The following is a 12,376-nucleotide window of genomic DNA, read 5'->3' as shown; positions in this document are numbered from 1 at the left end:
CGCAACAATAACCGCTGAAGTTTTGACTTGATTCCTGCAAAATGGTAATGTTACATCACTAGAGATAATTTTACAACTATGCAGTCTATCATCCTAGCACTCATTACATACAAAGTAAAAAGATAAAATATAGGAATATCACTTATGTGTATCTTAGCAGTAAATCCTCATAACCACCGATGTAGTTATCACCATAGTGCGAGCGATAATCCAAGTGCATTTTACCATGACATATTAGATAGTATTGGATTACAACGTTGATTTGTATGAGCCTGGCTAGCTCAGTCGGAACAGCATGAGACTCTTAAGTATTAATTGCAATTGTACACACGACCGGGGTTTTACATTTTTCGCTGAGATAATCGTACCTGGCAGGTTCTTTCTATATTGTGCGCAAATCTGCTACTGATACAGTGATAATTCTATGGTGTGATTATTGTTTTGTCACTATATATTTGATGTAAATCTTTAAATAAATGATACAAAAGTTTCCATATAAACAGGTAAGCATGCAGAAAACCGCAAGTTATTTCATTTTAAAACATCTCAATGATGAACATCCGTTTTATAAGGGGGCACCCAGGTTTGAACTGGGGACATTTCGATCTGCAGTCGAATGCTCTACCACTGAGCTATACCCCCATAAATGGTTGTATGAGTTTACCTTCAACATTCTGGATTATAAGGTATTAATTTTGCAAAAAAAACCTTATCTTTTAATTTTTGTTTCACACAGGATGCGCAAACAAAGAATCATTTGGTTAATAATTGAGTTTCTATTGAACAGGAGGCCACGTCAGATATTTCAGTTATTTGAGTGAAGAAACTGTGTGTTATTAAATAATACTTCTTGAACAGCTTTATCGCAGATCAGTTTCCATAAGCTGATGAGAATTTCTTTCAAACTTTCAAAAGTCAGGCTGATACGTAGAAATATTTTTAGTGAGCTGATTTTCAAATTCAATAAACACAACAATAAAACAATTTAACTGAATAAACCCAATAATAGTTCATTCCCTGTATTAGATTCAACTTAATAGGGGGCATCCGGGGTTGAACCGGGGACATTTCGATCTGCAGTCGAATGCTCTTCCACTGAGCTATACCCCCGATATTTTTACATTTTACCGCGTATTTGTATTATTCCTCCATTTTAATTAAGAGTTTCTGACTCTGAAATATCGATTGATATTTTTTAAAAATTAGATTTCTTTTCTCTGATATTTCACGAAACGAAATGTCGATAATTGATGCCTATTTAGTCATCGTGTGGCTTTCAGGTCAAGTCAGCTATATCCTTATTATATATTTGGGGAACATAAACATGTTATGGTGATTTTGGCGAAATAAATTTTTTGCCATCTTTATTAAATTGACGTTTCCATAGTGTAGTGGTTATCACGTCGGCTTTACACGCTGAAGGTCCTCAGTTCGTTCCTGGGTGGAAACAATTTTACAACTTTAATCCGAGTATGGAATTTCATTTCCTTTTGTACTTTCTCGATAATAGCCAATATCTGGACTTGTGTACTGCTATGTAAAATGTGTAATGGAAGAAGAGCGGTAGGAATCTTACACGCTAACTAGCTGGTCTGTACACTTAAAAGGGTTCCACTACCAAGTTGTATTTGTTTGGCTATCCGTCTGGTGTCATCCCAACGAAAATCAGTCAAAACTGGCGCTTTTTTAACGCAACAATAACCGCTGAAGTTTTGACTTGATTCCTGCAAAATGGTAATGTTACATCACTAGAGATAATTTTACAACTATGCAGTCTATCATCCTAGCACTCATTAAATACAAAGTAAAAAGATAAAATATAGGAATATCACTTATGTGTATCTTAGCAGTAAATCCTCATAACCACCGAAGTAGTTATCACCATAGTGCGAGCGATAATCCAAGTGCATTTTACCATGACATATTAGATAGTATTGGATTACAACGTTGATTTGTATGAGCCTGGCTAGCTCAGTCGGAACAGCATGAGACTCTTAAGTATTAATTGCAATTGTACACACGACCGGGGTTTTACATTTTTCGCTGAGATAATCGTACCTGGCAGGTTCTTTCTATATTGTGCGCAAATCTGCTACTGATACAGTGATAATTCTATGGTGTGATTATTGTTTTGTCACTATATATTTGATGTAAATCTTTAAATAAATGATACAAAAGTTTCCATATAAACAGATAAGCATGCAGAAAACCGCAAGTTATTTCATTTTAAAACATCTCAATGATGAACATCCGTTTTATAAGGGGGCACCCAGGGTTGAACTTGGGACATTTCGATCTGCAGTCGAATGCTCTACCACTGAGCTATACCCCCATACATGTTTGTATGAGTTTACCTTCGACATTCTGGATTATAAGGTATTAATTTTGCAAAAAAAACCTTATCTTTTAATTTTTGTTTCACACAGGATGCGCAAACAAAGAATCATTTGGTTAATAATTGAGTTTCTATTGAACAGGAGGCCACGTCAGATATTTCAGTTATTTGAGTGAAGAAACTGTGTGTTATTAAATAATACTTCTTGAACAGCTTTAACGCAGATCAGTTTCCATAAGCTGATGAGAATTTCTTTCAAACTTTCAAAAGTCAGGCTGATACGTAGAAATATTTTTAGTTAGCTGATTTTCAAATTCAATAAACACAACAATGAAACAATTTAACTGAATAAACCCAATAATAGTTCATTCCCTGTATTAGATTCAACGTAAAAGGGGGCATCCGGGGTTGAACCGGGGACATTTCGATCTGCAGTCGAATGCTCTTCCACTGAGCTATACCCCCGATATTTTTACATTTTACCGCGTATTTGTATTATTCCTCCATTTTAATTAAGAGTTTCTGACTCTGAAATATCGATTGATATTTTTTAAAAATTAGATTTCTTTTCTCTGATATTTCACGAAACGAAATGTCGATAATTGATGCCTATTTAGTCATCGTGTGGCTTTCAGGTCAAGTCAGCTATATCCTTATTATATATTTGGGGGACATAAACATGTTATGGTGATTTTGGCGAAATAAATTTTTTGCCATCTTTATGAAATTGACGTTTCCATAGTGTAGTGGTTATCACGTCGGCTTTACACGCTGAAGGTCCTTAGTACGATCCTGGGTGGAAACAATTTTACAACTTTAATCCGAGTATGGAATTTCATTTCCTTTTGTACTTTCTCGATAATAGCCAATATCTGGACTTGTGTACTGCTATGTAAAATGTGTAATGGAAGAAGAGCGGTAGGAATCTTACACGCTAACTAGCTGGTCTGTACACTTAAAAGGGTTCCACTACCAAGTTGTATTTGTTTTGCTATCCGTCTGATGTCATCCCAACGAAAAGCAGTCAAAACTGGCGCTTTTTTAACGCAACAATAACCGCTGAAGTTTTGACTTGATTCCTGCAAAATGGTAATGTTACATCACTAGAGATAATTTTACAACTATGCAGTCTATCATCCTAGCACTCATTACATACAAAGTAAAAAGATAAAATATAGGAATATCACTTATGTGTATCTTAGCAGTAAATCCTCATAACCACCGATGTAGTTATCACCATAGTGCGAGCGATAATCCAAGTGCATTTTACCATGACATATTAGATAGTATTGGATTACAACGTTGATTTGTATGAGCCTGGCTAGCTCAGTCGGAACAGCATGAGACTCTTAAGTATTAATTGCAATTGTACACACGACCGGGGTTTTACATTTTTCGCTGAGATAATCGTACCTGGCAGGTTCTTTCTATATTGTGCGCAAATCTGCTACTGATACAGTGATAATTCTATTGTGTGATTATTGTTTTGTCACTATATATTTGATGTAAATCTTTAAATAAATGATACAAAAGTTTCCATATAAACAGATAAGCATGCAGAAAACCGCAAGTTATTTCATTTTAAAACATCTCAATGATGAACATCCGTTTTATAAGGGGGCACCCAGGTTTAAACTGGGAATATTTCGATCTGCAGTCGAATGCTCTACCACTGAGCTATACCCCCATAAATGTTTGTATGAGTTTACCTTCGACATTCTGGATTATAAGGTATTAATTTTGCGAAAAAAACCTTATCTTTTAATTTTTGTTTCACACAGGATGCGCAAACAAAGAATCATTTGGTTAATAATTGAGTTTCTATTGAACAGGAGGCCACGTCAGATATTTCAGTTATTTGAGTGAAGAAACTGTGTGTTATTAAATAATACTTCTTGAACAGCTTTAACGCAGATCAGTTTCCATAAGCTGATGAGAATTTCTTTCAAACTTTCAAAAGTCAGGCTGATACGTAGAAATCTTTTTAGTGAGCTGATTTTCAAATTCAATAAACACAACAATGAAACAATTTAACTGAATAAACCCAATAATAGTTCATTCCCTGTATTAGATTCAACTTAATAGGGGGCATCCGGGGTTGAACCGGGGACATTTCGATCTGCAGTCGAATGCTCTTCCACTGAGCTATACCCCCGATATTTTTACATTTTACCGCGTATTTGTATTATTCCTCCATTTTAATTAAGAGTTTCTGACTCTGAAATATCGATTGATATTTTTTAAAAATTAGATTTCTTTTCTCTGATATTTCACGAAACGAAATGTCGATAATTGATGCCTATTTAGTCATCGTGTGGCTTTCAGGTCAAGTCAGCTATATCCTTATTATATATTTGGGGGACATAAACATGTTATGGTGATTTTGGCGAAATAAATTTTTTGCCATCTTTATAAAATTGACGTTTCCATAGTGTAGTGGTTATCACGTCGGCTTTACACGCTGAAGGTCCTCAGTTCGATCCTGGGTGGAAACAATTTTACAACTTTAATCCGAGTATGGAATTTCATTTCCTTTTGTACTTTCTCGATAATAGCCAATATCTGGACTTGTGTACTGCTATGTAAAATGTGTAATGGAAGAAGAGCGGTAGGAATCTTACACGCTAACTAGCTGGTCTGTACACTTAAAAGGGTGCCACTACCAAGTTGTATTTGTTTGGCTATCCGTCTGGTGTCATCCCAACGAAAAGCAGTCAAAACTGGCGCTTTTTTAACGCAACAATAACCGCTGAAGTTTTGACTTGATTCCTGCAAAATGGTAATGTTACATCACTAGAGATAATTTTACAACTATGCAGTCTATCATCCTAGCACTCATTACATACAAAGTAAAAAGATAAAATATAGGAATATCACTTATGTGTATCTTAGCAGTAAATCCTCATAACCACCGATGTAGTTATCACCATAGTGCGAGCGATAATCCAAGTGCATTTTACCATGACATATTAGATAGTATTGGATTACAACGTTGATTTGTATGAGCCTGGCTAGCTCAGTCGGAACAGCATGAGACTCTTAAGTATTAATTGCAATTGTACACACGACCGGGGTTTTACATTTTTCGCTGAGATAATCGTACCTGACAGGTTCTTTCTATATTGTGCGCAAATCTGCTACTGATACAGTGATAATTCTATTGTGTGATTATTGTTTTGTCACTATATATTTGATGTAAATCTTTAAATAAATTATACAAAAGTTTCCATATAAACAGATAAGCATGCAGAAAACCGCAAGTTATTTCATTTTAAAACATCTCAATGATGAACATCCGTTTTATAAGGGGGCACCCAGGTTTAAACTGGGAATATTTCGATCTGCAGTCGAATGCTCTACCACTGAGCTATACCCCCATAAATGTTTGTATGAGTTTACCTTCGACATTCTGGATTATAAGGTATTAATTTTGCGAAAAAAACCTTATCTTTTAATTTTTGTTTCACACAGGATGCGCAAACAAAGAATCATTTGGTTAATAATTGAGTTTCTATTGAACAGGAGGCCACGTCAGATATTTCAGTTATTTGAGTGAAGAAACTGTGTGTTATTAAATAATACTTCTTGAACAGCTTTAAAGCAGATCAGTTTCCATAAGCTGATGAGAATTTCTTTCAAACTTTCAAAATTCAGGCTGATACGTAGAAATATTTTTAGTGAGCTGATTTTCAAATTCAATAAACACAACAATGAAACAATTTAACTGAATAAACCCAATAATAGTTCATTCCCTGTATTAGATTCAACTTAATAGGGGGCATCCGGGGTCGAACCGGGGACATTTCGATCTGCAGTCGAATGCTCTTCCACTGAGCTATACCCCCGATATTTTTACATTTTACCGCGTATTTGTATTATTCCTCCATTTTAATTAAGAGTTTCTGACTCTGAAATATCGATTGATATTTTTTAAAAATTAGATTTCTTTTCTCTGATATTTCACGAAACGAAATGTTGATAATTGATGCCTATTAAGTCATCGTGTCGCTTTCAGGTCAAGTCAGCTATATCCTTATTATATATTTGGGGGACATAAACATGTTATGGTGATTTTGGCGAAATAAATTTTTTGCCATCTTTATGAAATTGACGTTTCCATAGTGTAGTGGTTATCACGTCGGCTTTACACGCTGAAGGTCCTCAGTTCGATCCTGGGTGGAAACAATTTTACAACTTTAATCCGAGTATGGAATTTCATTTCCTTTTGTACTTTCTCGATAATAGCCAATATCTGGACTTGTGTACTGCTAAATAAAATGTGTAATGGAAGAAGAGCGGTAGGAATCTTACACGCTAACTAGCTGGTCTGTACACTTAAAAGGGTGCCACTACCAAGTTGTATTTGTTTGGCTATCCGTCTGGTGTCATCCCAACGAAAAGCAGTCAAAACTGGCGCTTTTTTAACGCAACAATAACCGCTGAAGTTTTGACTTGATTCCTGCAAAATGGTAATGTTACATCACTAGAGATAATTTTACAACTATGCAGTCTATCATCCTAGCACTCATTACATACAAAGTAAAAAGATAAAATATAGGAATATCACTTATGTGTATCTTAGCAGTAAATCCTCATAACCACCGATGTAGTTATCACCATAGTGCGAGCGATAATCCAAGTGCATTTTACCATGACATATTAGATAGTATTGGATTACAACGTTGATTTGTATGAGCCTGGCTAGCTCAGTCGGAACAGCATGAGACTCTTAAGTATTAATTGCAATTGTACACACGACCGGGGTTTTACATTTTTCGCTGAGATAATCGTACCTGACAGGTTCTTTCTATATTGTGCGCAAATCTGCTACTGATACAGTGATAATTCTATTGTGTGATTATTGTTTTGTCACTATATATTTGATGTAAATCTTTAAAAAAATGATACAAAAGTTTCCATATAAACAGATAAGCATGCAGAAAACCGCAAGTTATTTCATTTTAAAACATCTCAATGATGAACATCCGTTTTATAAGGGGGCACCCAGGTTTAAACTGGGAATATTTCGATCTGCAGTCGAATGCTCTACCACTGAGCTATACCCCCATAAATGTTTGTATGAGTTTACCTTCGACATTCTGGATTATAAGGTATTAATTTTGCGAAAAAAACCTTATCTTTTAATTTTTGTTTCACACAGGATGCGCAAACAAAGAATCATTTGGTTAATAATTGAGTTTCTATTGAACAGGAGGCCACGTCAGATATTTCAGTTATTTGAGTGAAGAAACTGTGTGTTATTAAATAATACTTCTTGAACAGCTTTAACGCAGATCAGTTTCCATAAGCTGATGAGAATTTCTTTCAAACTTTCAAAAGTCAGGCTGATACGTAGAAATATTTTTAGTGAGCTGATTTTCAAATTCAATAAACACAACAATGAAACAATTTAACTGAATAAACCCAATAATAGTTCATTCCCTGTATTAGATTCAACTTAATAGGGGGCATCCGGGGTTGAACCGGGGACATTTCGATCTGCAGTCGAATGCTCTTCCACTGAGCTATACCCCCTATATTTTTACATTTTACCGCGTATTTGTATTATTCTTCCATTTTAATTAAGAGATTCTGACTCTGAAATATCGATTGATATTTTTTAAAAATTAGATTTCTTTTCTCTGATATTTCACGAAACGAAATGTTGATAATTGATGCCTATTAAGTCATCGTGTGGCTTTCAGGTCAAGTCAGCTATATCCTTATTATATATTTGGGGGACATAAACATGTTATGGTGATTTTGGCGAAATAAATTTTTTGCCATCTTTATAAGATTGACGTTTCCATAGTGTAGTGGTTATCACGTCGGCTTTATACGCTGAAGATCCTCAGTTCGATCCTGGGTGGAAACAATTTTTCAACTTTAATCCGAGTATGGAATTTCATTTCCTTTTGTACTTTCTTGATAATAGCCAATATCTGGACTTGTGTACTGCTATGTAAAATGTGTAATGGTAGAAGAGCGGTAGGAATCTTACACGCTAACTAGCTAGTCTGTACACTTAAGAGGGTGCCACTACCAAGTTGTATTTGTTTGGCTATCCGTCTGGTGTCATCCCAACGAAAAGCAGTCAAAACTGGCGCTTTTTTAACGCAACAATAACCGCTGAAGTTTTGACTTGATTACTGCAAAATTGTAATGCTACATCACTAGAGATAATTTTACAACTATGCAGTCTATCATCCTAGCACTCATTACATACAAAGTAAAAAGATAAAATATAGGAATATCACTTATGTGTATCTTAGCAGTAAATCCTCATAACCACCGATGTAGTTATCACCATAGTGCGAGCGATAATCCAAGTGCATTTTACCATGACATATTAGATAGTATTGGATTACAACGTTGATTTGTATGAGCCTGGCTAGCTCAGTCGGAACAGCATGAGACTCTTAAGTATTAATTGCAATTGTACACACGACCGGGGTTTTACATTTTTCGCTGAGATAATCGTACCTGGCAGGTTCTTTCTATATTGTGCGCAAATCTGCTACTGATACAGTGATAATTCTATGGTGTGATTATTGTTTTGTCACTATATATTTGATGGAAATCTTTAAATAAATGATACAAAAGTTTCCATATAAACAGGTAAGCATGCAGAAAACCGCAAGTTATTTCATTTTAAAACATCTCAATGATGAACATCCGTTTTATAAGGGGGCATCCAGGGTTGAACTTGGGACATTTCGATCTGCAGTCGAATGCTCTACCACTGAGCTATACCACCATAAATGTTTGTATGAGTTTACCTTCGACATTCTGGATTATAAGGTATTAATTTTGCAAAAAAAACCTTATCTTTTAATTTTTGTTTCACACAGGATGCGCAAACAAAGAATCATTTGGTTAATAATTGAGTTCTTATTGAACAGGAGGCCACGTCAGATATTTCAGTTATTTGAGTGAAGAAACTGTGTGTTATTAAATAATACTTCTTGAACAGCTTTAACGCAGATCAGTTTCCATAAGCTGATGAGAATTTCTTTCAAACTTTCAAAAGTCAGGCTGATACGTAGAAATATTTTTATTGAGCTGATTTTCAAATTCAATAAACACAACAATGAAACAATTTAACTGAATAAACCCAATAATAGTTCATTCCCTGTATTAGATTCAACTTAATAGGGAGCATCCGGGGTTGAACCGGGAACATTTCGATCTGCAGTCGAATGCTCTTCCACTGAGCTATACCACCGATATTTTTACATTTTACCTCGTTTTTGTATTATTCCCCTATTTTAATTAAGAGTAACTGACTCTGAAATATCGATTTATCCCTGAGGTATATTTATATACGAAGGTCCTTAACAATATAGGGTGTGGGGTATAGTTGGTAGGGTAGTAGTAGATAGTAGTGAAATTCAGAGGGTTTAATGTCCATTTAGTTATCCTTTATACGTTTCTTCCCTGAATGACCAATCGTCACCAAATTTTGTACGTAATTCTGTCAAAATTTGATACATGTCGTAACGGGGTTTCATTTGTTTTCATTACTGTTTTAAAAATTTAATTTGCGTACTTGTTACCTAGCTGGTTGCCGAATCCTAGGCAGTGAATTCGCTTTTGTTTGCTTAACCTTCCAACTGCCAGTGCAGTGAGTGCTCAGCAGTGTTAACAAAAAGAAAACAAGTTTGAATCTTCCCTACCAAGACAAGTTTTGATGATATGATATTGATATTTTGATGATATTTGATTTTATTTTTATTGTTCTTGTTCGATTTCGTCTTTATTGTTCTTATTATTGCCTCTTTTTGTTAACTGTTTTTAATAAATGATGATCTTGATTTTAATAAATTTTTTGATAAAGTAAAATTTCTATTCCCCTTGTTTTTAACAGTTAGTCATCAACCAAGAAGTTGAGGAACATTTTAAAAATGTTTGAACATACTCATTTTGAAGCTCTGGCCATCTCTCTCTTCTTCCCTTGTCCTCTCCACAGTCATCAAGATCTTTTAGCGGTCGTGAAGAGTTACCACCGATCTTCCACTTCCATTTACCTCCGAAAGTTTTTTAACAAGCAATCCACCACTCAACCGCACCAAATCCATGGACCCCACTTTTTTTTCCCATTCCCCTATGGGACCAAGACATCTGAAATATTTCAGGCATATCCAGTTTTTTTGTTCGGATTCACCTGTTTTTGCAGAATTTAAATATTCCCTGCTGTTCGGGAGATATTTAATGTTAAAGTTTGAGTTTTTTCAAATTTTAACAATTTTAGGGGGTCTTTGGCATCGCTTTTTGGGTAAATGCTAACCTTAAAAAAAAAACAAATTCAACCAAAAGTTTGCTTGGCCATCCCTTAATACCAATCCAAAAGGAATTTACATTCCGAATTAGATTGACCGAGTTATTCCCAATCTAGTAAAGTGTAATTTTGACCAGTTTCCCACCAAGCCTAGTTGCCATTTTTTATTACTCTCCCTCGCGTTCCTAGCGTCCATAGCGGAATGGGAAAAAAAAGTGGGGTCCATGGATTTGGTGCGGTTGAGTGTTGGATTGCTTGTTAAGTGTAATTTTTCAAAAGTTACAAATTTAAATTTCCTAAATGGCTTTATCGAGATTCGAACTCAGAACCATACCAGTGGCAGCCAGGGTTGCTAACCATTAGACCAACATTGACATAAGATTTAAGGGAAAGCGTGGTCAGGTTGGTGTGTACACCAAACAATGTAACGAAAGACGAAGTAAAGCTATGGTAATATCGCTAGCGACGCTACCATCGGTATCGATTTTGGAACCGGTCGTAAAACACTTAGGTTATATGCCTGAATTAAGATTTTTTCAGCGGTGGTTTAATCTAACTGCTATAAGAGCACATCCATTTCTTTATAGTTAATATGTAACTAATAATTTTTCCAATTCCATGTTACTATAGTAATAAATGTTGCTAAAACTTAATCTAAACATGAAGTGCGACGTGGGGTGGCGGGCCGAAGCCTCCGCCACACCTAAGTCGCACCACTCATTATATTAACAGATTATTAGTCAATTAGTTATAAAGAATCAATTATGAAAGAGAATAAAGGGAAACAGAATTTTCCAAACGTTAAAGTATGTATTAATCTACCATAACCTTTATTTTCTGTCTCTTTAACGTTTAAAAAAATTACCGAAGGATATTACCGAAGGAATCTTGTATTGCAATGTGGCGTAAACTAGGTGTATTGAGAAGAGCACACAATTGTAACAATGACAGGGAAAAATATCAATAATTAATGGCAATTGTATGCTTTTCTGTTCAATTTTAGAGGACCATTGCAGGTTTAATCGACAGTGCCACAACCGAATGGCCGTCAGAAAATACCACTGGGACGAAAAAAGCCGGTTTCTACCAGTAGAAGAAAAAGAACGATAAGAAATATTATGCCCTATCGTTTTGCAAGTACTTGTTTGATCACTGGGTATTTACACTTTTCACGAGATATTCGTACGAATGTGGAATGTGGTTTCATTCTGTTGGCAGACCTGACAATGGTCTTTTTTTTCAAAATGAAAGTGTTTGTACTATGGAGTTGCGGAGGATTGAACTCCGGGCTTTTCGCATGCAAAGCGAACACTCTACCACTGAGTTACAACCCCTTAATATTAATTCGTTTGCTTTGAGTGACTTTTAACGATTGCGACACGTATGTAAGTAAAAAGAATAAAACTTGAAAGGAAGGTTTTGTCAAGAGTGGGGTTCGAACCCACGCCTTTCTCGAAGACCAGAATGCCAAATAACGGATTTCACAAGATTACCTATTAATCTATTATTTGATTTTGTATCTTAAGTCTGGCGCCTTAACCACTCGGCCATCTTGACATTGTTATCGCAATGACTACTTATATTGCAATGTGGCGTAAACTAGGTGTATTGAAAAGAGCACGCAATTGTAACTATGACAGGGCAAAATATCAATAATAAATGGCAATTATATGCTTTTCTGTTCAATTTTCGAGGATCATGGCAGGTTTAATCGACAGTGCCACAACCGAATGGCCGTCAGAAAATACCGCTGGGACGACAAA

The 12,376-nt window shown here is 35.5% G+C and overlaps 10 non-coding genes across 10 annotated transcripts; 5 read left to right on the top strand and 5 right to left on the bottom strand.

Moving 5' to 3' along the window:
* Positions 1–570: 570 nt before the first annotated feature.
* Trnac-gca lies at positions 571–642 on the bottom strand. Its single transcript has one exon. It is a non-coding gene; the product is annotated as a tRNA-Cys (tRNA).
* Positions 643–1,377: 735 nt separating this feature from the next.
* Trnav-uac lies at positions 1,378–1,450 on the top strand. The gene has a single exon. It is a non-coding gene; the product is annotated as a tRNA-Val (tRNA).
* Positions 1,451–2,260: 810 nt separating this feature from the next.
* Trnac-gca lies at positions 2,261–2,332 on the bottom strand. Its single transcript has one exon. It is a non-coding gene; the product is annotated as a tRNA-Cys (tRNA).
* A 735-nt stretch (positions 2,333–3,067) lies between these two features.
* Trnav-uac lies at positions 3,068–3,140 on the top strand. The gene has a single exon. It is a non-coding gene; the product is annotated as a tRNA-Val (tRNA).
* A 1,617-nt stretch (positions 3,141–4,757) lies between these two features.
* Trnav-uac lies at positions 4,758–4,830 on the top strand. Its single transcript has one exon. It is a non-coding gene; the product is annotated as a tRNA-Val (tRNA).
* Positions 4,831–6,108: 1,278 nt separating this feature from the next.
* Trnac-gca lies at positions 6,109–6,180 on the bottom strand. The gene has a single exon. It is a non-coding gene; the product is annotated as a tRNA-Cys (tRNA).
* A 267-nt stretch (positions 6,181–6,447) lies between these two features.
* On the top strand, positions 6,448–6,520 carry Trnav-uac. The gene has a single exon. It is a non-coding gene; the product is annotated as a tRNA-Val (tRNA).
* Positions 6,521–8,137: 1,617 nt separating this feature from the next.
* On the top strand, positions 8,138–8,210 carry Trnai-uau. Its single transcript has one exon. It is a non-coding gene; the product is annotated as a tRNA-Ile (tRNA).
* Positions 8,211–11,875: 3,665 nt separating this feature from the next.
* Positions 11,876–11,947, bottom strand: Trnaa-ugc. The gene has a single exon. It is a non-coding gene; the product is annotated as a tRNA-Ala (tRNA).
* Positions 11,948–12,033: 86 nt separating this feature from the next.
* On the bottom strand, positions 12,034–12,170 carry Trnal-uaa. Its single transcript has 2 exons — positions 12,134–12,170; positions 12,034–12,078 (listed from the first exon to the last, which is right to left on the bottom strand). It is a non-coding gene; the product is annotated as a tRNA-Leu (tRNA).
* Positions 12,171–12,376: the final 206 nt, after the last annotated feature.

The sequence above is a fragment of the Daphnia pulex genome, chromosome 7, assembly GCF_021134715.1.
Source record: "Daphnia pulex isolate KAP4 chromosome 7, ASM2113471v1".
In the NCBI taxonomy this organism is placed as follows: domain Eukaryota; kingdom Metazoa; phylum Arthropoda; class Branchiopoda; order Diplostraca; family Daphniidae; genus Daphnia; species Daphnia pulex.
Note: the sequence above shows the minus strand (reverse complement) of the source record. Positions and strands in the feature narration are given on the sequence as shown.